Source organism: Equus przewalskii, chromosome 21, assembly GCF_037783145.1.
Source record: "Equus przewalskii isolate Varuska chromosome 21, EquPr2, whole genome shotgun sequence".
NCBI lineage: Eukaryota > Metazoa > Chordata > Mammalia > Perissodactyla > Equidae > Equus > Equus przewalskii.
In genome coordinates, this window is record NC_091851.1 from 4,044,333 (window position 1) to 4,066,673 (window position 22,341).

A 22,341-nucleotide genomic window follows, 5' to 3' on the forward strand; every position below is an offset into this window, starting at 1 on the left:
TGGATAAAGATAGTCAAGATACTTTTTTTCCATTGGTTTATTTTAAAAAATGTTCAGGGATCTGCCGGCAGGGTGACCTAGTGGTTAAGTCTGTGCTTTCCGCTTGGGCGGCCAGGGTTCGCAAGTGCAGATGCCAGGGTGGACCCACACACTGTTCATCAAGCCACGCTGTGGCGGCATCCCATAGATAAAATAGAGGAAGACTGGCACAGATGTTAGCTCAGGGACAAACTTCCTCATTGAAAAAAAAAAGTTCATACCATAGTATGGTTTTTTTTTTTTCCTTCACTAGCTTCTTCAGGGTTTATGAATTTCACCTAGCAGTGTGTGTGTGTGTGTTGAGTTTTTGATACCTATCTCTTTGTGTGTTAGTGAGTAGGATAGAAAAATGCAGACAACAGATTAATAAGGGAGAAAATATCTCAAGAATAGTCTTGGACACATTGAATAATATCGACCATATCCTGTGATAAAACAACCATGGGGTCAAGATTTATGTACTTATTTGCTTGCCAAATTGATCACACTTTCTGGTCAAAAAGGTAAAACGCAATTTAGCTGCTAAGGATTGTGAACATGCCTTGGGTTGACATTTGTTTTTATGTTGTATTTTTAAAAGGCAAATAATCTAATTTGATCTACGATTTGCTTAGAAAACTTTGCTTGCCAACTTAACTCAATTCACAGCCATTTCCTACAGAAACAGGAACTGGCGTTCTCTTGCTGCACACTAGCCTTGGCTTATGCTAAAGCAGGAAAGGTCTTAATTTGGGAATTACATTTCTTTCAGATACTAATTTCAAACTGGATCTTAAAAAAAATACTGTTGGTTGACAGATTCCTATCTCCACCCATCCCCCCCCCCCCCCAGGGGAGGTGTTCTTGCATTTGTTGGTTGTTCTGCCAGCGGGTTAGATACTGAACGCTGAGAGCTAATTACCCTCCTTGTGCCACTAAGACAACTTTCTATGAGCACTTCACTTGCTTCTTCTATTGTGTGGAATCAAATCATATGAACTTTCATTTAATTGGTTTATTCATTTTAAAAAGCCATCTAATAGAAATAGGAAAAGGAAAAAAAATAGGAGAAAATAACACCAGTTTCTAAAGACTTTAAAGTGAAGCATGTGGATTATTTTTAAAAAGAAAACCTCAAATTAAGGATTTAATTGAAAAAAGTCATTTATTTTCCTTTATTCGTATCTACAGTATGCAAAAGGCAAGAGAGCCTCTCCGAGTTGGGGGAAAAGTTGTCCTTTGAAATGACTTCAGTGATATGATTTCATCTGTATTTCAAACGCATTAATTTCACACCATCCACAATAGGTAATGAAGATGCATAGATTTGGGTTAAATTCACCCTCCGGAAAACCTGCAAATTAAGATGCTGTTGATGGATACGCCGCCGACTGTCTTAATCATCGTGATCAAAATCCAAATAGTAGGGAAAGGGTTCCCGGAGGGATGCGTTTGGGCTTTTGACAAACGCTCGACCAAACTCAGAAGCCTAGTCTGCACCTTAGCAAATCCTTTTTCCAGGCAAGAGGCCCGATCAGCCCGCGCGGGGCTCGCAGTGTTTCTCAAGAGTGGTTCGACACCTCCCTCATCCCCCAAACCAGACACACCCCAATCCCGCGAACCGGTCTGGGCTGTCAAAACACGCGGCAGCGTGCTCACTCCCAATAACTCGCATGATGATTAATGAGCGGCCTGATAATTTAATATCGCGTGAGATTAAATTATAAGGCGTGGGGGAGGGGAGCTCTGCGGGCCGACGGCGCCGAGCCAGCGGGTCTGGGCTGCCGGCGAAGCCGCGCGCCTTCGCACAGCGCCGGGCGAGGCTCCGCCAGCCGCGGGTCCGCGCCTTCCCAAGGTCAGTGGGTCCCGGAAAGGGAGGGCGGCGGGGGTGGGGGTGGGGGAAAGGGCGGCTTGCAGAGCCAAGGGGAGAGGTATGGGCGCGGGACAGCTCGGGTCTGAGCCGAGGAGCTGGGCGATGCCGGCTCTTTCCCCCCGCCGCAAAGGGTCGGAGAGCCGGGGAAATGGCCCCAGGCGAGGGACAATCTCTCCCTTAAACCCCCTCTCTGTCCGCCACAGGGACCCCGAGACTCCTGGCCCCGCTGGGTCTCCTCCCGGCCCCCAATCCCTCGCGCCGGGACTTTGAGAGGGTTTCCCTGCAGGCGGGGATGTGGCGGCCAGGTCGAGCTACCCAAAGCCCCCCTTCTCTTCCCCAGCCCGCGGACCCCAGCCCGGTGCCGTGCCGGGCAGGGTCCGGGGTGCAGGCACGTCGGGCGGGGAGAAAGGGAATATAAAGCCGCGCAGGAGCCTAAAGCCTCAGGAAGGCGGAGAGACGCTAACGAAACGCTAGGCGCAGCCTCCGGGGTTCCCAGCTTGACCGATTGGGGAGGAGGCGCGGGGAGCCAGTGTAAGCCCCTTCGAGATTACTAGAGGGACTCCTTGCTGCCACTCTCTTCTTCTTAAGGGGTCGAGGACAGGCTCTGGCGTGTCCACCCCTTCCTCTGGGAGAGGTGAGACCCCGGGTTTGGAGGCTGCGCCCCGCATTGGCCCTCATGGGTAAGGGGCGGCTGCCCTCATGCTGTCCCCGCCGCCACGGCGCAGTTCTGTCCCGAAGAGGCAGGTGGGTGCTTTCGCAGCAGCGCAGAGCGCTGGGTCTGCGCGGGAGGCGGCATTCTCGGAGGAGCCCCTGGGAGGCCACTCGCGGGCCAGAGGGAGGGTCGCCTCTTTCTTCGTGATCGCATCGAAGGGCTTAACTTTCAGCAGGGGTAGGGCAGGCCCTGGAGAGGCGGGCACGTCCCCGGAAGACCCTGGGAAACTGCAGACCGGGCTGTTTAGATGCTGAGCGGGAAGGAGAGAATGAAAGCGCCACACCCGGACTCCGGAGGTCCGGGCGTCCTGCGGTGCCCTGGCCTGGCAGGAGGGCGGCTGCTGGCTGAGTTTCAGCCTAGCAATGACATCCTGGAGGGGATGCCGCCGACTGAACCTAGACTACCCGCTTTCCTTCAGCTAGAGAGGCCCGAGAGAGCTCCAGAAATGGCGTGCCTGGGGTCCAGTGCCTTGGGCTACAGGTGCGGTGGCTGAACCTCCCTCTGAGAATGGGATGGAAGCTTCCTAGGCCGGGCTCCTCGGCTATGCGGGAATTACCGTTTCTTCCTCAGCTTCTCTAGATCTTTGGAAGAAGCACCAAGGAAGGGGGAAAGAGCATGAACAACCAAATGGACTTGTAAACAGAGGTCACAGTATGGAAATATATATATGTAATATATATTTAACCTCAAAACACCCAAAGAGAATATAAAAATGAACTTGCCTAGCTAGAGCAGAAACAAGCCACAAATTCTTTCTAGGAGGCACAGCCCGAAATGCTGCAAATTAGCAGAAGGTGTAGGCTGTGCCTACAATTCCAGGATATTTAGAACACACCAAATCCTCATTAGGAAAAAAGTTTGAAGGGCGGGGGTGGTGAAGGTGGAGGAAACGCCCAGAAGCTTTGTCTCCTCCTTTGCCCAGGTGGCCGAAGACCCTTCTGTCCAGGCCGGAAGGCTAGAGCAAGGAGGAGGCGGTTCCCCTCTAGGCGCCCGAGTAATAAGTAAAAAGGGTTTATGGGCAAGGCTGCTGCCTGCGACTGGTCTCCGCAACCGGCAATAATTCTGCAGAGAGGTAGCCCCAGATATCAACAGTGTGCTCGCCAGCGCCCGACCCTGGGGTACTGACAGCCCCGAGGCTAGACGCACAGGTCACGCACTGCCGCTTTTGTCCCTGTCCTTAAAATCACTCCTTAAGTTTGCTCCTCGTTCCTGCTTCTCCTAGACACAAGCTAAACCCCTCTATGTGGATTCCACCCAAAACAGTGGCTGGGCTCACGGAGGACAATTTAAAAGCTCAGGGCCAAGTTTTCCTCCAAAGGTGCCACATACCCCGTAAATAACAGGCGCCTCCTGGACACAATATCTTTCCCAGAAATTAAATTTTGGTTCCAGAAACCAGAATGGGAAGATCCTAGACAAAAGTGTGTCCTTGGACGGAAGGCCTCCACGTTCTCAATATTAACATGGATGGACAAGGGGCGTCAAGCTAGGTTTGATTTCCCAGATCATGGTCAATCTGCTGTCTTACTAAACGACGCCAGGATACAGTGAAGGTGACGGTAGTCTCCCATCTTTAACGATTCCCAAAGTTTCGAAAGAAGGAAGAGATTGTTTTATTCTCTCATGCACAAGATCACTCATGTCAAATGATATCGGACACCTGCAAAATGACGTCGAACTGGTGGCACTTTGGGTGGCATTGTTTATTCAACGTACCAGGACGCGAGCGGTGCTGTCTTTTCCTGCCTTCAGAGCGCGAGTTCGCGCGTTGATTTCAGCCCTCGCTCTCAGCCCCGCTGCCGCACACCATTTAGGCCAAGATCGGGCATAATGGGAAACACCATCAGCTGACAATTACCCTTTCAGAGGATTCACTTCTCCTCACAGACACTGTTATTTGAGAAATAGGATCATTTGATTTCATATTGCACTAAATAACACCCAGCCGTTTCAAATTGCCAGCTTCTTAAAAACCGCCCATTGGAATAAATTGCAGCAGCCTCTTGCTTTTCAGGGCAATATGCTGGGCACCGGGCAGAACTTGTAAAAATAACTACAAAGCCAGCCCTGAGCCGTCGCTATTGGTGGGAACAGCTCTGCCACCCTGCAGGCAAAGGCATTCAGCTACCCAGTTTCCTGCCACCGCCCCCTTCGCCCGCCAACTTAGAGATGATTCAACCACTGGGCTTTGGAATTAAAATGCACAGCCGTAGCCACCGAGAGAAAGCGCTTCGGGCTACGCGGCGCGTAATAGAGTCCAGCGGAGAAAGATCGGCGGTGTGCAGGCACAGATTTCCGTGCGTCCTGCCGCGCTGCCTGCAGGGCTTAAGCGTTTGGAGACTGCGGCGGGTCTGGGGCTCAGCGGCCGGCGAGTGCGCTCTCCAGCTTCGCGGGTCGTGTGTTCCCAGCTAGGAGCGAGCCATTGCCGCTGCGCCCTGCTTACCCGGGTGCTGTCCAGGCCTGCGGGCCGCGGCTCCCCTCTCTGACCTCAGCACCGGCGCAAAGCCCGGAGCCCTGGCTCGCTGAGTCCGACTGGGGACCAGAAAGAGGGGGGAGCCTCACTGTGGCTTCAGCGCAGAGTCCAGAGGGAGAGGGCGAAGGAAAAAGGAGAGGGGTGAACCTGCGTTCGCTGCACCCCCGCCGCCAGCGACATTTCAGAAAGAATTAAGCTTTTTGAAGTCGGCCACGAGCTATGGTTTGTTAATTGACACCCTGTTCAACTGGGCGACAATTGTTGAGCTCCATGAGGGTGATCCACCCTCCCCTCCACTTTGATGTAAAAGAAGATTTGACTTCTTGATGCTTGGTTCATTTGTGCCAAGGGGCAGGGTAATTTAAGACGAGCGGGGGCCTTGGCGAATCAGTCTGTCGAAGTCTTTATTACGTTTGTGTTAATGTACTTCACGAAGGCAGAATTAAATTCTCTTCCCCCGCTCCCCCCCGATAAATTGAAGTCCGCCTCCCGGAGGCTCACCTGTGCGCTCGATTCGAAGCGTGAACTGGAAGGACTCTTTTAGTGGATCCTGAGAACCGGAGGGAGTTAGTCGGAGCCTTTGGGGACAGGGTGGGAGCCTTTCCCTTTCCCTGGCACTGGGAGGAGCCAGGGAGCAGAGGTTGTGGGAATGCGTCCAGAAGGAAGGTTACAGGCGCGTCGAGAGTGGGAAACTCAATTTCTCTCTCCAGGGTCGGCACAGACTTTAGCTCCGGAGCAGTGTCGGGATTGCGGGGAAGGCGTGGGCCTCTGCCCAGGGTGGGGTGATGGAGGCCTGAGTGTGCCCGCTCCCTCCACTTGGCCCTGCCCTGCGGACCCTGAGCCACGCTACCCCTTAGGGTTTCGCCCAGTCACTCCTCTCTGCAGCAAATAAAAGCTCCGTCCACGAGGCCCGAGTGTACCCAAACCAAACCCTGGGTCGTGTTGGGCCGCAGGCGTTTGGAGCTGCCCTCTGGGCCTGGGACGAGGCCAGGAAGCACAGCCTCCCAAGCCGCCAGCTCTGGCCCTGTGTATCCCGATCCAAGGCAGGGGCGGGGCTGCCCAGTCAAGCCCCGGCGGCTGCTCCATCCAGGTCCCTACGCTAAGGCCCTCTCGCCCTCACTCCTCGCGGCACTCTGCCCTGCCCACTGCGCGTCTCTGCAAGCCTCCTGCGCTCCCCGGGCCCCGCCGCCACGCCAGCGCGGTTAGGGTGCTCCCTACCAACTTCCCACCCCCTCCCCATGGGGGTGCAGCCAAGGAGCCCTTTTTTTGTCAAACGCCAAGCCCAAACACGACAACTTTTCAAGAAGGCAGGAACAGGGTGGTTAAATTCGGAGGAGTCGGAAAGCGCGTCTTCCCAGCTCCAATCTTCTCCGTCCGCGCGAATGAAGCGCTGAGCGGTGTATGGAACGGCCGCGCCGCCGGCACCGCGACTGACAGAGGGCCGGAGCCCTAGAGCCGGCAGAGGCTGCTGCCGCAGCGGGCCATGCCCGCAGGGGACTCCGGGGACAGTGTGAGCGGGCCTTTCCCTCCGCACGCGCCTCCCTCACTCTTTTTCGGACCAGAGCAGGGCAGCGCTTAAAGGCTGACCTCCAGCCCTGCGTGGGGGAGTCTTGCGACCGCCCTGTCCCGGCCTGGGAGCCCTGGGTGAGGGCAGTGTGAACCAGTTGTCGCGACTCCTGTGGGCTCCGGCCTCGGGCTCCGGCCGCGGCCAGCGGGTCATCCCCTTGGCTCACTATTCCCGCCCCCACCCGGGATCACGTCTAGGCAGTGCGGCCCCCGCGCTACCCTCCCTCTCCCGCTCCCCCTCCATTTCGCCGCGTTTACCAGCGCGTTTTGTTCCCCTGTCGGATTCCGGGGCGAGGGGCTGTAACCGTGCTTTCCTCCGACGGACGCTAATCAAGTAATTTCCCCATCCCAGCCCCATCAAATTGCTCTTTAGCTGTTGAACCGCGGAGTTTTGCTCGCCTTTTCACATGCTAATCACGCCCATTCAGCGGCTCTCGGTGGGGCTGTTTGTCGCGGGATAAATCTCCTTGTTTGCCGGCTGCATGATTAATTGATATTGTTGTCTGGCTTTTGTGGGGGCCGCGAGGAGCTGAAAGGCGGCGCGTCGTGACTGCGCCGGGGGCCGCTGGCGACATCATCGGGCTGCCGAGGTCCCGGAGAGGTCGAGCCGGGGCTGATGACATTATGCGCCCGATTTGGTTTTCCTTATTAAAAAGATGATGAAAGACTCGGAGACCCTAGTTTACAACCCACCACTGGGGCGCAGAACCGCACAGAGTTTAAGCCACAAGCGCAGACAAAGCGCGGGCGTTTGCTCAATTCAGAGAAGAGTGTGTGTCACTTCTCCACGCAGGAGACAAATCATATTTCGGCCCACCCGGGGTATCAGTTGAACATGGATGAGCAGCGTTGTGCTTTGGTTTTTCAAACAAAGAATAAAATCTTTTTTGTTGTTGTTGGAGATTGGAAAAGGCGGGTTAATATCCTTAAAAGATAAATAAAAGGAAGCCAGAGCTCCGATGGAGAACTTGTAGGCAGCGGTCGAGGAAAGCAGCGCAAAGGTGCTTCCAAGCCGGACCCAGGTTTGCGGAATCGCGCCCTGCTTATACGGAATCGGTGGCCCCGGGGAGGCCGGGCGCTAACGCCGAGCTCGCAGGGTCGCTAAGGCCCGCGTCCGCCTGCAGGCCAGCGTTTCATTTGCCATCACAGGTCCCTGCTCGTTGCTGTATTTTTCTGCTGCCCGCAGATCTGCAGTCAAACCTACAAATTCCTCCGCCCTCCACACCCCTCCCGCCCTCTCCCCTGAGTCCTGGGGTTATATCCTAGACTGACATCCCCGAAAACTTAGAGATTCAATTAAATAATTCCAGCTACGAGGTGCTCCTACCACTTGCTTACTGCAAATATTTCCTTTTTCGAGTTGTTAAAAAAAAAAAGCGAAGAGAAGAAAAGAAACTGTCGCCTTCGCTTTCACTGCGCTCGGAGTAATTGATAGGCGCCATCGGAGGTCAGAATTTGCATAAGAATTAAGAGCAGTAAATTAATTTAATATTCCATGCACATCTCCAATTATTCCTGGAGACCTTTGTCTCCACGGCTGCCAGAGAGGGGATTCAGCTGCTCTTCAGCCAAACAACATCTGTGCGGTTAATAATTTGATAAACAGCTCATACAAATAGTTTCTGAATTATCTGGCAGGCCAATGACTATTAAGTTTGGAAATGTTTTGGCAGCGTCTCCCGGTGTCCTCCGAGGGCCTCAGGCGTCCGCCCAGACAAATGTCTTCTTATCTTTTAAACATCAGCAGTCGACAATGTGTAAAATAAGTCATTATCATTAAGTAATAACCCTGCCCCTTAAAAAAAATAAAAACGCCTGGATCATCACAGTGTCGGCAGGTCGTCTATTAAAGACCCTGAGATGAACAGACCTGCTGAACAGCGTGAAGGGGAGGGAGAGACGGGTGCTGGGGAGCGACTGGATGGGGGTGGGGAGCTTTCTTTTTGATATCATGGGTTGAAATTGAGTGACTGAACTTGTATATGGCAGTATCTACAATGCAAGGAAGGGGCATGGTGGTTGCTCCTGGAAGGGGAACCGGCTGGGTGGGTGAAAGGGAGACCAACTTTTCACTCTATTGCTTCTTGTACCTTTCACTGTTCTCCCTACCTGCAGATGTTATTTATTCAAAAAATAAATACACAAAAAACAAATTGAGTCACCAGAAAAAAGGGTGGATTATTTTGGCTGGATATAGTCCTTTAGTGACTTCTCCCCATTCCTCCTCGTGACCACACTCCCTCCTTCCTACCTTTACCCCCAGGCGATGGGCCCCCATCCTCCTAGCAGCTTCCCACAAAGCTGGGGTATGTCAACCAAAAGGTTGGGTTGGCTGGAATTTGGAAGGGAGCCTTTGCAGAATGATGCCGTCCTGTTATCAAAACAGATGTGAATTTAGACACTTTTCCTATGCTATCCCTCTCCCTACACTAAAGATTTCATGACTGCGATTATGTTCCTTTATCTTCCTGCCACCCCTAGCAGAACCCTTTTCCTGATATAAAGTCTAGAAAGGAGCCATTTCATCTTGAATGAGACTCAGACTACTCTAATTTTTGCAAGTGTGCAGCTCAGCTCTGTTTACTACAAGTCTGTGTTTGCCCTGGAATTGTTCTGCCCCGACTTCGCTATAATAGGATGTTCGACTAGGATCCTTATCTTTGTCTATACATTCCTACGTGTTTGATGTATACACCTCACCCATTCAGTATTCTACTTTCTATTTCCTACGCTGCTGACAATCTAAGTACTTGAAGCCACTGAAAACTACCGCGAAGTTCTGAGTAGTGTTGAAGCAGTAATATGATAGTGCCCTGTCCTTGTGCTCTAATGAGCCTGGGGTAGCACTGAGCTTTAAATACAGACAAACCCTTCAGACTTCAGGTCTAAATATACAAGTTTACAATGAATACAATGCTTGCCTGAGCTCAGATGAAGAATCGCTTTTCCAGAAAACAAGTCATTGTGTCACAAGGATATGACAATAGCTTTTCTACCAGGTGCATTCACTTCTATTTTTAACATTTTCTTCTTGCATTTCATTAGATTTTTTTCCCTTAGAACTATGGACACCGCCAAGCCTCGCAGGCTTTTATAAGCATACAAATCATCTCTGTTATTTATGATTGGGTGTCTCTGTCTGCATCTTTTTATTAATTTCTGACTTTGATTCAGACTTCTCTACTCAGCAGGCTGATTTGAAAACATTTCTTTTCTTAAATGGAATATTATCAATTCTTTTGGGAATCATTCTAATTTTAAACACCAACATATTCCATTTCTTAATCTGCAGCTCTGATGTTACTCATTTTTATGCACACAACCCATCTCCTTAGGCCATAGTTCTTTTATGCTTGATATTTATCTTCTTTACATTTGTTTGACTATTTTTCAAGGCAGTATATGGGCAGAAAATGACTATTAAACAAGGAGACAGGGAACTCTGACTATATTTTGACTATGTAAGTAAAGCCACAGAACATTGAAATTTTGAGATTTTTTTTTTTTTTGCTAATGAGCCCTCTCCAGAAAAGCCGTCTGGATACTATTAAAGTTGATGAGTTTGGAAGGATTATCCTGATAAATGCTGGGCTTCCTGGTCATTAGACACATATTTTCAACAGTCTCCTAAGCGAGACTAAGGTCTGCGTTTGGAGGGAGGTTTGCTGAGCATAACAGGAAATTGTCGGGGAAAAAATCTAGAGTATTGCTTTACTTTGTAGAGTTCAAATCTCTACAAAGGTAATGTTCAGTGGCTTAAACAATACATACCCTAGTTATTTCCAACCTAATTGTGAAAGAAATATGCTTTCTATCTTGGGAAAAGTTAAAGAATGGCCAAAGTGCAGAATAATGATTTAAAAACTCAGTGTCATCTCTATGAGAATAAAAGGATTTTATTTTTTTAATTTGAGAGAGAAGAACAGGGCAGAGCTATTAAAATAATTCTTCCAATAAAGAAATTCTTTCTATTCATTTGCTTCCATTGCTCTTTAAAGAAGGACAAGTTCTGCATATATGGCCTGCTTAAACCCAAATCTAGTCAAAAACTGAATTTGAAAAATATGGGTTAGTATGTAAAAGTTATGAGCAGGATTCACTTAGATAAACCTGTCTGTTCTCATTTTCCTCTGTTTTAATATTTAAATGAGCTGTGCTGAGTGCTGATGCTGGGTGAGCATCTCCATTCCTGATACAGGATTCAAAAAGAAAGAGCTTCAGCACTTATTAGCCTGTGGATATGGCAAGCCATGGAAATAAGTCCAGATTCTTCAGTGATGTCTGTAAAGTGTCTCTGATCATCATGGATGTCAGCCAGTCACATGGTTCTTGCCTCTCCCTCCCCTGGCCAGGAGTTGTGATTATGATTGACAGGTTGAGCTTCACCTAAAACTCAGGGTCACCCTTCACGCCATTGTTGTAGATTTGTGTGGTTTTAAAGACACTGTTCTGGTGTATGGCAGTAAATTTCCTTGAGGAAGAGCACCATTATTATTTTTTTAAAAAAAATGCACCAAGGGAAAACATGGCTCCAAGTGAGGCTGGCTGGCTCTGCTTGAAAGAGAGGATCATGGGCAGTAGGGATAATGGGTCCCTATGACATTTGCTTTAGCCAGAAGGTCCAATCTAGCAGCCTAGTGTAGACTGAACTTGAGAGGGGTTCCGAGAGCTTCTGCTTCGCTGACTCTCTGGTAAGGGGAGATGAACCCTGCAGAATATCAGACCCTTAAGCATGACATTTGAGACCTGCCAGAGTCTGGTTGGAATCAATGTGGGTGTAAAAGGAAAAAAATGGTGGGCAGAAGCCTTTAGTTCTAGCTGTCCACTAACTAGCTGCAAGTACTTGAGCAATAACCTAATATTCCTGTGTCAGAGACTCCTGTCTGCCACTTCTCACCAATTTATTCTCTCCTTGCTGGGCACATGGCTGCCAAGCTGAACTACATTTCCCAGCCTCCCTTGCAGCTACATATAGCTCATGTGACTAAGTTCTCACTAATGGATCGCAAGTAGAAGTGATGGGCATAATTGTCATCTCATACTTGTACCTTCTTGTCCTTTCTTGCTGGCTGGAAATGATGCTAATGGAAGCCACAAATTGAGGATGATGAAGCTCCTCCAATGACCTGGCTTTGCAAGATGACTTCCTGGAGCAGAGTCTGCCTTCTCACCCTCTCTTTATGGAGACAAATAAATTTCTATAGTGTTTGAAAAACTGCATATTTTTGTTCACTTTGTTACAGCACTCACCCAAAATAATCTGCATCTTGGTTTTGTTTTTCTTAACTGTAAAATGAGAGCATCGTAGTTTGGGTTTCCCCAGAAGCCAACAGTTTATTGGGAGGTGATCTCAGGAAAAACCAGTAGATGAGTGGGATTGAGAGACAGGGAAGGAAAGATGGCCATTAAGGTGCGTTATAAAGCAAGTTACCTTTGTGGGCAACTGGGCTTTAATTCTACTGAGAAAACTCTGGGAAACTGTGTAGGACACCTGCCTTAGAGTAAGTCCACCCAAACTGGGGTATTTATACGCCAACTCCTCTTAGTCATTGGCTGAGGGTTCCTCTTCACAGGCATTGTTTCCCCAGCACTTCTGGCCTGTTGCATAGGGTGGGCTGCAGGGCCAAAAGAAGCACCCAGGCAGTGAGATGCAGGCTCTGGTAGTTGGATATTGAGCTGGTACGCACTGAAGTATAAGGACAAGGGTCTACTGACAGGACACTGACAGCATCAGCTACAGAGGGCGTTGACGAATAGTCTTGAAGATCTCCCTCCCACATTACTTATCTGGGCCTAGTTTATCAATCTTTATTCTTCTAGTTGGTAATCTGAAATGTCTGCTCCAACCAGATAGGTTTACTCAATTTAGGGCTCCCCAAATACCACGTGCATGCATTCTCATTTTACTCATGCCTTCCTTTCATGTGGAAGCAGCTCAATGCTTGTATAATCTCCTATATCCCCACTAAATCAGTTATCTATTGCTCCTTAACTAACCACCCCAAAACTTAGTGGCTTAAAACAACAATAATTTATTATTTTTCACAATTCCATGAATCAGGAATTTGGTCAGGCCTTGTTGGGCACTTCTTCTCCATGGATTGTCAGCTGGGCTTATTCATGTGGAATGACCAGGATGGCTTCTCATCTTCCAGGGCCTCTCTTCACATGGCCTCTTATCTTTCAGTAGCCCAGCCTGGACTTCCCCACAGCATGGCAGCTGGGCTCCAAGAAGGAAGAAATGGAAGCTGCTAGTGCTTTTAAGGCCTGTGCCACTGGAAGTCTCAAAATGTCACTCCCATATCATTCTATTGTTTAAAACCAGTCACAAGGTCGGGTTGGAAAATAGATTCCCCTTCCTGATGGGAGGAGCTGCAAGTATGTACAGAAATGGAAGAACTGACATGGCCATATTCGGATACTGTATCATGCCTACCCATCCCTTTCCACTTATTCAAATCTCTAAGACATATTGCTACCTCATATGGGAAGCCTTTCCTATCATGCTAGCCCACTGGGGTCTTCTAGCCCTGTCTAAACTCCTAGGGTACCTCTTATTATACGCACTTGCTCTTTTGTCCTTAGTCATTCACTTGTCTTGTGCCACTTTTTGTTGCTGCTTATTGTTGGCTCTTTGGGGCCAGAAAATGCAGGTTAGAGTTCAGAACACTTGCACAGTGGGAGTACACAGTGGACTTTCAATGTGCATCTGTGCAAAGACAAAGGAAGGACACAGAAGTAAGGGTTAGGTGGAGGGAGTGACCAGCATGCATATGTCCTTGGGCTAAGATCTAGATGAATCAAGCTCACTTCTAGTAGATTTATCTAGAGTCATCAACAGCTTATTCTGAAAATCAAACAGTCATGAAATCCTCCCAGCCTAAGGGAAGCTCAAGTGACACGCACATCTACATGCAGGAATGGCCATGTTTGTGACTGGAATGTATCACCTAGAAGGTGCCTGGAAGGCTTCTCCTTTTCAAACACCACCCCTCCCCCGTGAGGCACTGTTCCCTTGTGTCAAGCATTACCCTCTCTGAAAGTGCAAGTACTACCTCTTGGAGATGGAATAGGAAGTGGAGGGAAGATGTGGAAATCTGAATCTCTAATGTCTTAGTGCAAAATTAACTGATAAGAGCAGTGTTTATTTTTCTCTCATAGAAGAAACTGGGGCAGCATGAATGTGCTGGAAGTTTAGAGACCACTGATACCAAAGGAAGGAGAACTGAAGAGGAAGGATATCTGTCATCTCCCTTCATGTCAGAAAGGCCAGTTGTCCAGGAGACATTCTGAACAATGCATTATCCTGGGCATTAGAAAGTGGGCAGCATTCTCAAGGACAGCAGAGAAAAATGGAAACATAAGCCAAAGGAAGATTCCAAAACTTATGGGCACATTTGTATGGGTTTACAGTCAGAGGATGGACATCCCTCCAGTCTCTGGGATCCAGTCTTCTACTTTGTCACTGTGTCTTTGGTCACTAGGTTTCCAAAGGCAGAGTACACCTGTGGACAGACTGGCCCATGGTGTCCACAGGAAGTGGAATAAGTATCATTGTTGTGTGTAGTAGAAGCAGCAAAAGGAGATCAGCAGGGAACTGGATGAGTCTAAGTGCTAAAGATTGACAAGACTTCCTCTGTTGCTCCTAGTGACTGGTGGGGACACTTCTATAGCTCCCTGAGCATGCAACCCCCACCCCACTTTTTTATTAAATGTCCTGAATTGCTCTTTTGGATCAAAACTTTCTTTATTATGTCAATCAAAGAAGGCTTGCTTCAGCCCACCTCATGGCTAAGGATATCGGATGTGTAAAAGATGACAGTTTTAACACATTATCGTGACTGGCAACTTTTTGTGCACTGATGTTGGCTAGCATGCCGAAAATGTGCTTATTGGATTCTTGGAAATTTGTAATGGATGCTGGCTCTAGGAGAGGCAGAACAGAGCATAGATTCTACCATGGGTCATGCCTGTGTTTAAATTTTGCCTCTGTCACTAGCCTTGTGACCTTGAGCACATTTGAAAATTCTATTAGATGTGTGAAAAGGTTTCCTCATCTGGAAAGTAGGAATAATAATACCTAAGTCATAGGGTTGTTGTGAGTAATAAATAAGTAAATGTTTGCTAAGTTTCTAGAAGTTCCTTGGCACAAAGTTGTATATAATAAATGACTTTAAAAACAAGTTTTGTTTTTTTTGTTACTTACCGTCTGATGATTTCACCACACCACTGTGCTGGCAGGGAGTGTGTATGCATTTTCCATTAACCATCAGAAAATAAACATAGGCATGTATGATTCCTAAAGGTAGGGAAGAAATCCAGAGGATCTAGGATTTCTGTCCATCCTGTTAATTGAAAAGAATATTTTGGCACCAGTTTGGGGATTCATAAAGAAGATAAGATGTTCAAGCCATAACAGAAAGGAATTCTTTTTTTGTGGTTGAAATAACAGATGAACTGGTTGCAAAAATTGGCAGAAGTCTTTCCTAGAACATTCAACCTCCAACTGCCCGTTGACTGGGCATTCCCACTGCTTCATTATTACAAATTCTGCTAAGTGTGTAAAGAAAGCTCCTTTCCTTTTGGATGACCCCTGGTTATTGAGAGTCATCCTTTTCCTCAGTCTGTGAATCCCAACCACATTCCACATTGAGACTTGCTCCTCAGAAGGGGAACTTTGGTGAGCAGTCACGCTTGTTCCATCTTTATCCCCTGGCCAAACTTCCCACGTGCAATCATATCTCCAAAAAAAAAAAAAAGAAAGAAAATCGAGAAAAAGTAAGAGTGTAAGAGTAATCCTTGCCGTCATCTTCTTCTCTTCCAAGGGCTTTCTGTAGGTTGATGACACTGCAGAATTTGCAGTGTTCTCAAGCACTTGGTGGAGCAAGCATCTCTCCATTGACTCTTTAATTGAGCTGAAGCACCCCGATGAGGGGTCTTTATGTGGCCATTTGTCAGGAAGCCAGGACCCAGGGATTTTGGAAAGAACAAAAGGAATTTGGTAATTTTACAAAACTCCTCTCCAAAAAATTGGAAATAGGAAAAAAATGCCTGGAGAAAATCAATTTGAAGATAGATACCAGACATATCTGAGAAATTGCTGGAAATGAATGTACTTACAGATGTCACCTTTCTGAAGGCAGTTAGATTCTTGAGTTTTATTTCACTCATAGTTTGTGCCCATTGCCGAGGATGTATTCTTCCAGGAAAAGTAAAGGCAAATTTCTTGGCGTTTGCTTAGCTATATCTCCCACTGGAAAACCCATTAGAGAGCCATTCCTGAGGGCAATTGGAGATGCAGATGAAATGGCCCCCCATTTAGTAGTTGGTTGAGATGACCCAAATGTTTGGCAGTCATTAAACCTCCTTCAGGCAATATTCATGAAAATAAACCAAAGTTGTCAATACGCAACATCGTTAAAGTTATGTCAGTAGTCACCATTGGAGGGGAATGGAAATCAGGTTTGCATTGCAGAATGCACTTTGTTCAAAACTATGGTTTCATTTCCACTTTTTGGGGAGCGGAGAGAGGTCGCACAATCTCTTTACTGAGTTTTTAATCGAGTCGCTATTCCACTCTTTCTTTTATGGAGCCATAGAAGTGTCTGTAACGAAAGATTAAAATGGTCCTGTGCAGTGTTTTGCAATGGCTATGCCCAAATAAAATATGACAGCTCTCTCATAGGGCCTATATGTAAGCAGAGGGAGCTCACTAACAAGCCATATTATGCTTTCTGCCATGCATACTGATTGCAAATTGTGTGGGTTCTCCTGGATGCCATAAAAAAAAAAAAAAAGGTGTGTGTGTGTGTGCTTAAGAGAGAGAGAGAGAGGGAGAGAATTTCTTTCTCCCAGCTGGTTATGAACCTTATGCATAGCAAGCAATGGAGAAATGAAGCTCAGATTTCCTGTAGCAGAGGACACACACACACACACACACACTTACACACTGACAGGCTAATGGCTACTTTCCCAAAGAGTGGTTAGAAAGAAGTAGTAAATGGGACTGTGTTGATGCTGGGAGAAGACCCGGGCAAAGATCAAGATACCCAGCAACATATCGGATAACACATAATTGGCGGGTCACAGCCAAATGAGTGTAGTCATGCATCGCCGGGCAGGCCTTTGCCTGTGATAAAGACACTTGTAAACAATTCAGTCCCAGAACATGGCAATAATATGTTGATCCGGTGTGTAATGAGGTGTCCCTGGAATCAATAAGCAGTCGTGGAGAGCAGGGAGCAAGGGCAGTGGCTGTCTTTTTGATGACCTTTCCTCACCACCAAGGACCCCATCTCCCCTGAAGAGGACTTTTCTCATTTTGCAGCCAGCTCCGAGTGTCAGAACTTCCATTCGCAGCCAGCAAATGAACAGCCAGGCCCTGCATGCTAATGAAGTCCAGGCTATTTTGCACCTTTTCATCCGCACATTATGCTCTTGACTCTGGAGAAGGTGGGAATTAGGCCGGACCCTGGTGTCAGACTGCCTGATGGCTCGGCTCCGGAAAACTGGTAATTGAAGCTGATGACTGATGCGAGGGAGGCCTGAATTTGGAAATAAACAGTTTCAAGCACTGCATGTCATTTCTAGAGAGACTGCTGAGAGAATGGAAATGAGCTCCGTTTCTTGAATCTAATGCAGTTTCTCAGCAGGAAAAACACCGTCTTTTAGACAACAATGCCAGTCATTAAGATTTAAATGTTCTGGCGATAATAGAAGAACTGGCCTCCCTGTTCACAAACAGCACTTATGTAAATGTCTTTCAACACCCAGATCTACATTTAATCCACGCCCAGGAAGATAACTGTGTCGGCAAGCGGAACCAAATGCAATTCCTAGTCTATAAATATCATTCATAAGGAGAGAGAGGAAAACAGTAAAATTGTTTGCCAACATGTCACACAGGATTGCCTGTCAATGCCAGCAACAACGACAACTCCCTGTTGAAACAATGAAAGGACATTCGGAAGTCTACAATAAAATACCCCGAAGCCACACTTTTACTGGTTATTTTTGCACTGCTGTATTTCATTCCAAATAATATACCATCCTGGCCTTTTATGTGGAAATGGCACGAATATTCCCTACCTTCCATGCAGAATCTACATTTGGATGGTGAATCTGTGTGTTTAGTGTTGCAACAGAAGCCCAAATCTGAACCCATTCGCTTATAATCTTTTAAAAGAAGTCCTTCCATCGTGTATTTATTTCATCTTCTCTTAACGTTAGTTACTAGGTTGCCAGAAAACCCCAGACCAAATGTGACAAATGGTTTTTAGTCTTTTCTCCCCAGTCTGCTGTGATTAATTGGACTTTGTGTTACTGTATGCAAAAAGAAGGGCTTGTCACCCACACACAGCCTTTTGTGTTTTAAGAGGCTTTAAAATCGTTTTTACTAGACATCCCTCCAGCCCAGTTCTTCCTGTGCAGGTGAAACACCTTCAGGGAGAAAATTACAAGCCCGGAGAAGAGGAGAACAAGGCCAGTGGTATTTATCATGGCAGGCCGGAGTGATTCATGAATAACCATCGGTTTGCTCTTTTCTCGCTTCTCTGCCCTACTAGAAGTGAGATTTCGATATTTTGGGCCTTTTTCAATTTAATGGTGACATACAGGATTCTCACAGGGAGTCTTTGGTTTGTTAGCGACATCAAGGATATCAGTACAACTTGAAAGAAACCGAAGGCAGCTGGGGTGTTATTGTCACTTCAGTTTAAAGGTAGCAAACCTATCTCGCAGAGGATCAACACTGAATTATTTCAACATTTCAAAAATATAGATAAGCAATGCATTTCTAATAGCGTGGATACTTGTGGATACTGGATAGGGCAATGAATATTCAGCAATCTTTTGCATGAAATATATGAAACTCAATGAGAAATAGGTTAAGTCTTAAACACACACACACACACACACACACAGGCACACCTACCCCTCATTGTGACAATGTTGCTCCATTCTGACATTATTCTTGTCTCGTGGGGTCTCCCATGACATAATGGCTAAAAAAGAGGGAGAAAATTGGGGTCACTAAAATGCAATAATGATAACCGCAGGCTCTGTGTGCATGAAGTCCATGCACACCGGGAATTCAATATTTGTATAGTGTGTCCAGAGCAGTGCTGCTTTCTTTGAAAAGCTTTTATGTGTATTTTCTCACTGGCCTCTCATGGCAATCCTATGGCACAAAAGTCTGTTTTATTAACATGTAAGAAAAGGGAGGCGAGAGAAATCATGTGATTTTTCTAAGGTCACACAGCAAATACAGTGGTAAAGCCAGAGTCGGAACTTTCTGTTGTAAACGTTTGCCATGGTGCTCTCTTCTATAAATCCCTGTTCCCCTGTGTAGATACTTTTGATAAAGAAATGTAGTCAGTACTAGGCTATTTCTACTTTCATCCTTCACAAGCACTATCTCTTCTGTTGCTGTTATGAGGTTGAAATTGTTCTGACTTGGAAGCAGGATGTGCAACTCCAACTGTCCTGGGGAAGAATAGCCAAGAACAAGGGTTTTTCCAGTCTTCAATGGTCCCTGGCGGTGACTACTATGGTAATAGCATCCTTTTTGTGTGGAGAGCGTTGCCTGGATAAGAAGCAGTGATTCAGTGTAGTTTAAGGGTTAAGAACCTGGGCTTGGCTTTGGTTCAAATCTTGCATCTGTCACTGTATCAGCAATAGCAGAAAAGGAGAGTGGGCCATTTCTTGCTCATGTACTGGGAGTTCCAGAAGCAGGCAGTCTAGCCTGGAATAGAACAGGCCCCATGATGCTATCAATGTCCCAGGTTCTTTTGTTTTTCTATTCCACCTTTTTTAGAACACTGATTCCACCTCCAGATCGCCTCATGGGCATGTCATGGCTGTGCAGTTTCAGCAGTCTCATCTGAAGGGGGGAAGAAGAGAGGAGGGCCCCGCAAAGAGCCAGGTGAGTCGCTGTCCATTCAAGGAGCTTGCGGGAAGCAGCTCCACCCCTCAACGTGTGTCTACAGCTCATTGGGAAAGACTTTCACATGGCTGTTTCTACCTACAAAGAAGGCTGGGAGGAGAAAACTTGAAGCTGACGTGTCACTACTCCCTCCGTCGTCTGACTTCTCGTACTAAGGAAGAAAAGAACAGACATTGTGTAATTAATTGAAGGAAGAGTTTGCTGCCACAAAGACTGACTAGATGTGTGAATCCCAGCTAGTTATCTAACTTCTTTAAGTCTCAGTTTACTCATCTGTCACATGGGAAAAGATAGTAGCCCCTTCCTCCCTGCGATACCAGGGTTGTGAGAATAAAATGAGGTGTTTCACGCGATGTGCCCATTTCAGTCTCCGGCACAGAAACGTTAAGATACTGTGATCTAAAATGAGGTATGAAAATATGCTCAGCCTTAACTAAAGATCAGGGAAGTGCAAATTAAAACCCCAAAAGGATGTCATTCTTCTCTCCTTTCCAATTGACAAAAATTAAAATAAATAATAATGTGTGAGGGACAAGTTCTCAGGGACGTAAGCACTCTCCTAAGCCACTAGTGAGATAACTGGGATGGTGTTTTTGGAGGGCAATTTGGCAGCAACCTTTCTCCTTGGAATCCATCCTAGGGAAATATTTGCGTAAATGTATAAAATGACCTGTCTGACAAGAGTCACTGAAACACTGCTTGTAATAGGAAAAAGCCCCAAACAACAAAAACTGCACATATCCAAATGAGGAATGTTTAATTAAACTGTAGTACATCCATGCCACGGCTTATTATGCAGAAGATTAGAAGAATGAGGAAGATCTGTGTGTACGTAGAGATAAGGAAAGAAAGAAGGGAAGAAATATTAAGAACTTGTTAAGTGAAAACAACAAGCTGCAGAATGACATGTAGGATACGATGTCATATATTTAACTCATACTTCACACGGTACTCTAAATCATTCTTTCTCTCTCTGTCTCTGTCTGTCTCTGTGTATACGCACACACATAGAGAATTCCAGATTTTAAAAAAAAATCACCTTTTGGTTAAGTATATATATATATACTTCCAGCATCTGCCCCAAATTTTAGTCATGATGTTGAGCAGGGCTTGTCCCACCAATCCACCAGGTTCTGACAACAAAGGGAATTTGTTCAGAGACAGATCCTAGCTCAAGTCCGTGCAATCCTTATTCTCAGGATTTTTGCCAGTATTCATCTTTTGGTTGAAAAAAATGTATATATATAGATTGATGTAGATACTTGTAATTGTATAGCTAATGCTCTAGAAAGAAATACACCCAATAAATAATGATCACTTCTGGACTCAGAGCAGGGGAATGGTCAAAGAAACTTTATTTTTCGCCTCATCTGTAATGATTTATCTGAATGATTTTTTTTTTAAGATTGGCACCTGAGCTAACATCTGTTGCCAATCTTCTGTTTTTTTTCTTCTTCTCTCCAAACCCTCCCAGTACATAGTTGTATATTCTAGTTGTAGGCCCTTCTGGCTCTGTTACGTGGGGTGCCACCTCAGCATGGCTTGATGATTGGTGCTGGTTCTGCACTCAGGATCTGAACTGGTGAAACCCTGGGCTGCTGAAGCGGAGCATGCAAACTTCAGCACTCAGCCATGGGGATGGCCCCCTAAATGATATTTTAAATGTACGCTTTTATTGCAATATTGTTAGGAGGCAATTCTCCGCGAGTCTCATTTTATATTGCATGTTTTGTGAGCAAAGGCACTGACAGCTTTTCTTCCAGACTATCTGTTCAAGGATGTTTGTACAGCAATCAGCTTTACAAGACAGTGAAAGAGTCTCCCTCTGAGGCAAGGGCAGGTCTGTTTGCTGTCCAGTATAATAAAGATAATGTCCCCCTACAGCGCCAAGTTTGAGCAGTATTTGCTTGCAGCCCCTTTAAAAGACTGAGATTTCCTAAGCTCAGGGTTCTTCAGGTCTGATGCAGACCCCGTGTGTGTGCAGCATCCACCTGGGCCCACCTTCATGTCACCCCCGTGGTACTTGAGAGTCAAAGGGAACTGACGCCAACGTGAAGCTCATGTTTGCTGTGAATAATAAAGTCCTTTGTCTCTGATGCAGGAGTCTCCTGGATTCTGCCAGCACCCATGAGATTGTGGCAGGCTAAACTCTCAGCCCATTCACAGTACTCATAAATATAACGTAGGTACTGAAAAGAAAACCTATAAGTGTATAGTTTGAAGAATTTTCACGCAGTTGACCCACTCATGTAACCAGCACGACATCCAGAAAAAGAACATTACCAGTGTCACAGAAATCTCAGTGATGTCTCCCTTAGTCGATAGCCCCCCAAGGGTAACACACTCCTATCTAACAGCATGGATTACTTTTGTCTTCTTTTGTTGTTGTTGAGGAAGATTCACCCTGAGCTAACACCTGTTGCCAATCTTCCTCTTTTTTGCCTGAGGAAGATTTACCCTGAGCTAACATATGTGCCAATCTTCCTATATTTTGTATGGAGGTCACCACCATAGCATGGCTAATGAGTGGTGTAGGTCCATGCCCGAACCTGCAAATCTGGGCCACCAAAGCAGAGTGTGCCAAACTTAACCACTATGCCTTTGGGCCGGCTCCCTAGTTTGGCCTATTTTTGAACTTTACATCAATTGAACCATACAATCTGTACTCTTTTGTGTCTGGATTCTTTCTTGCAACATTATGTTTATAAGATTCATCCGTATCATTACGGATAGTTGTAGGTCATCATAATCATTGC

The 22,341-nt window shown here is 46.6% G+C and overlaps 1 long non-coding RNA gene across 1 annotated transcript in view; it reads left to right on the forward strand.

Moving 5' to 3' along the window:
- The first annotated feature begins 1,629 nt into the window (after positions 1-1,629).
- The window catches only part of LOC139078120 (uncharacterized), a 44,801-nt gene continuing 24,089 nt past the window's right edge, over positions 1,630-22,341 (forward strand). The window contains exons 1-2 of the long non-coding RNA XR_011530886.1: positions 1,630-1,873; positions 19,457-19,564. This is a non-coding gene — a long non-coding RNA (uncharacterized lncRNA). The remainder of the gene's footprint in view (positions 1,874-19,456; positions 19,565-22,341) is intronic.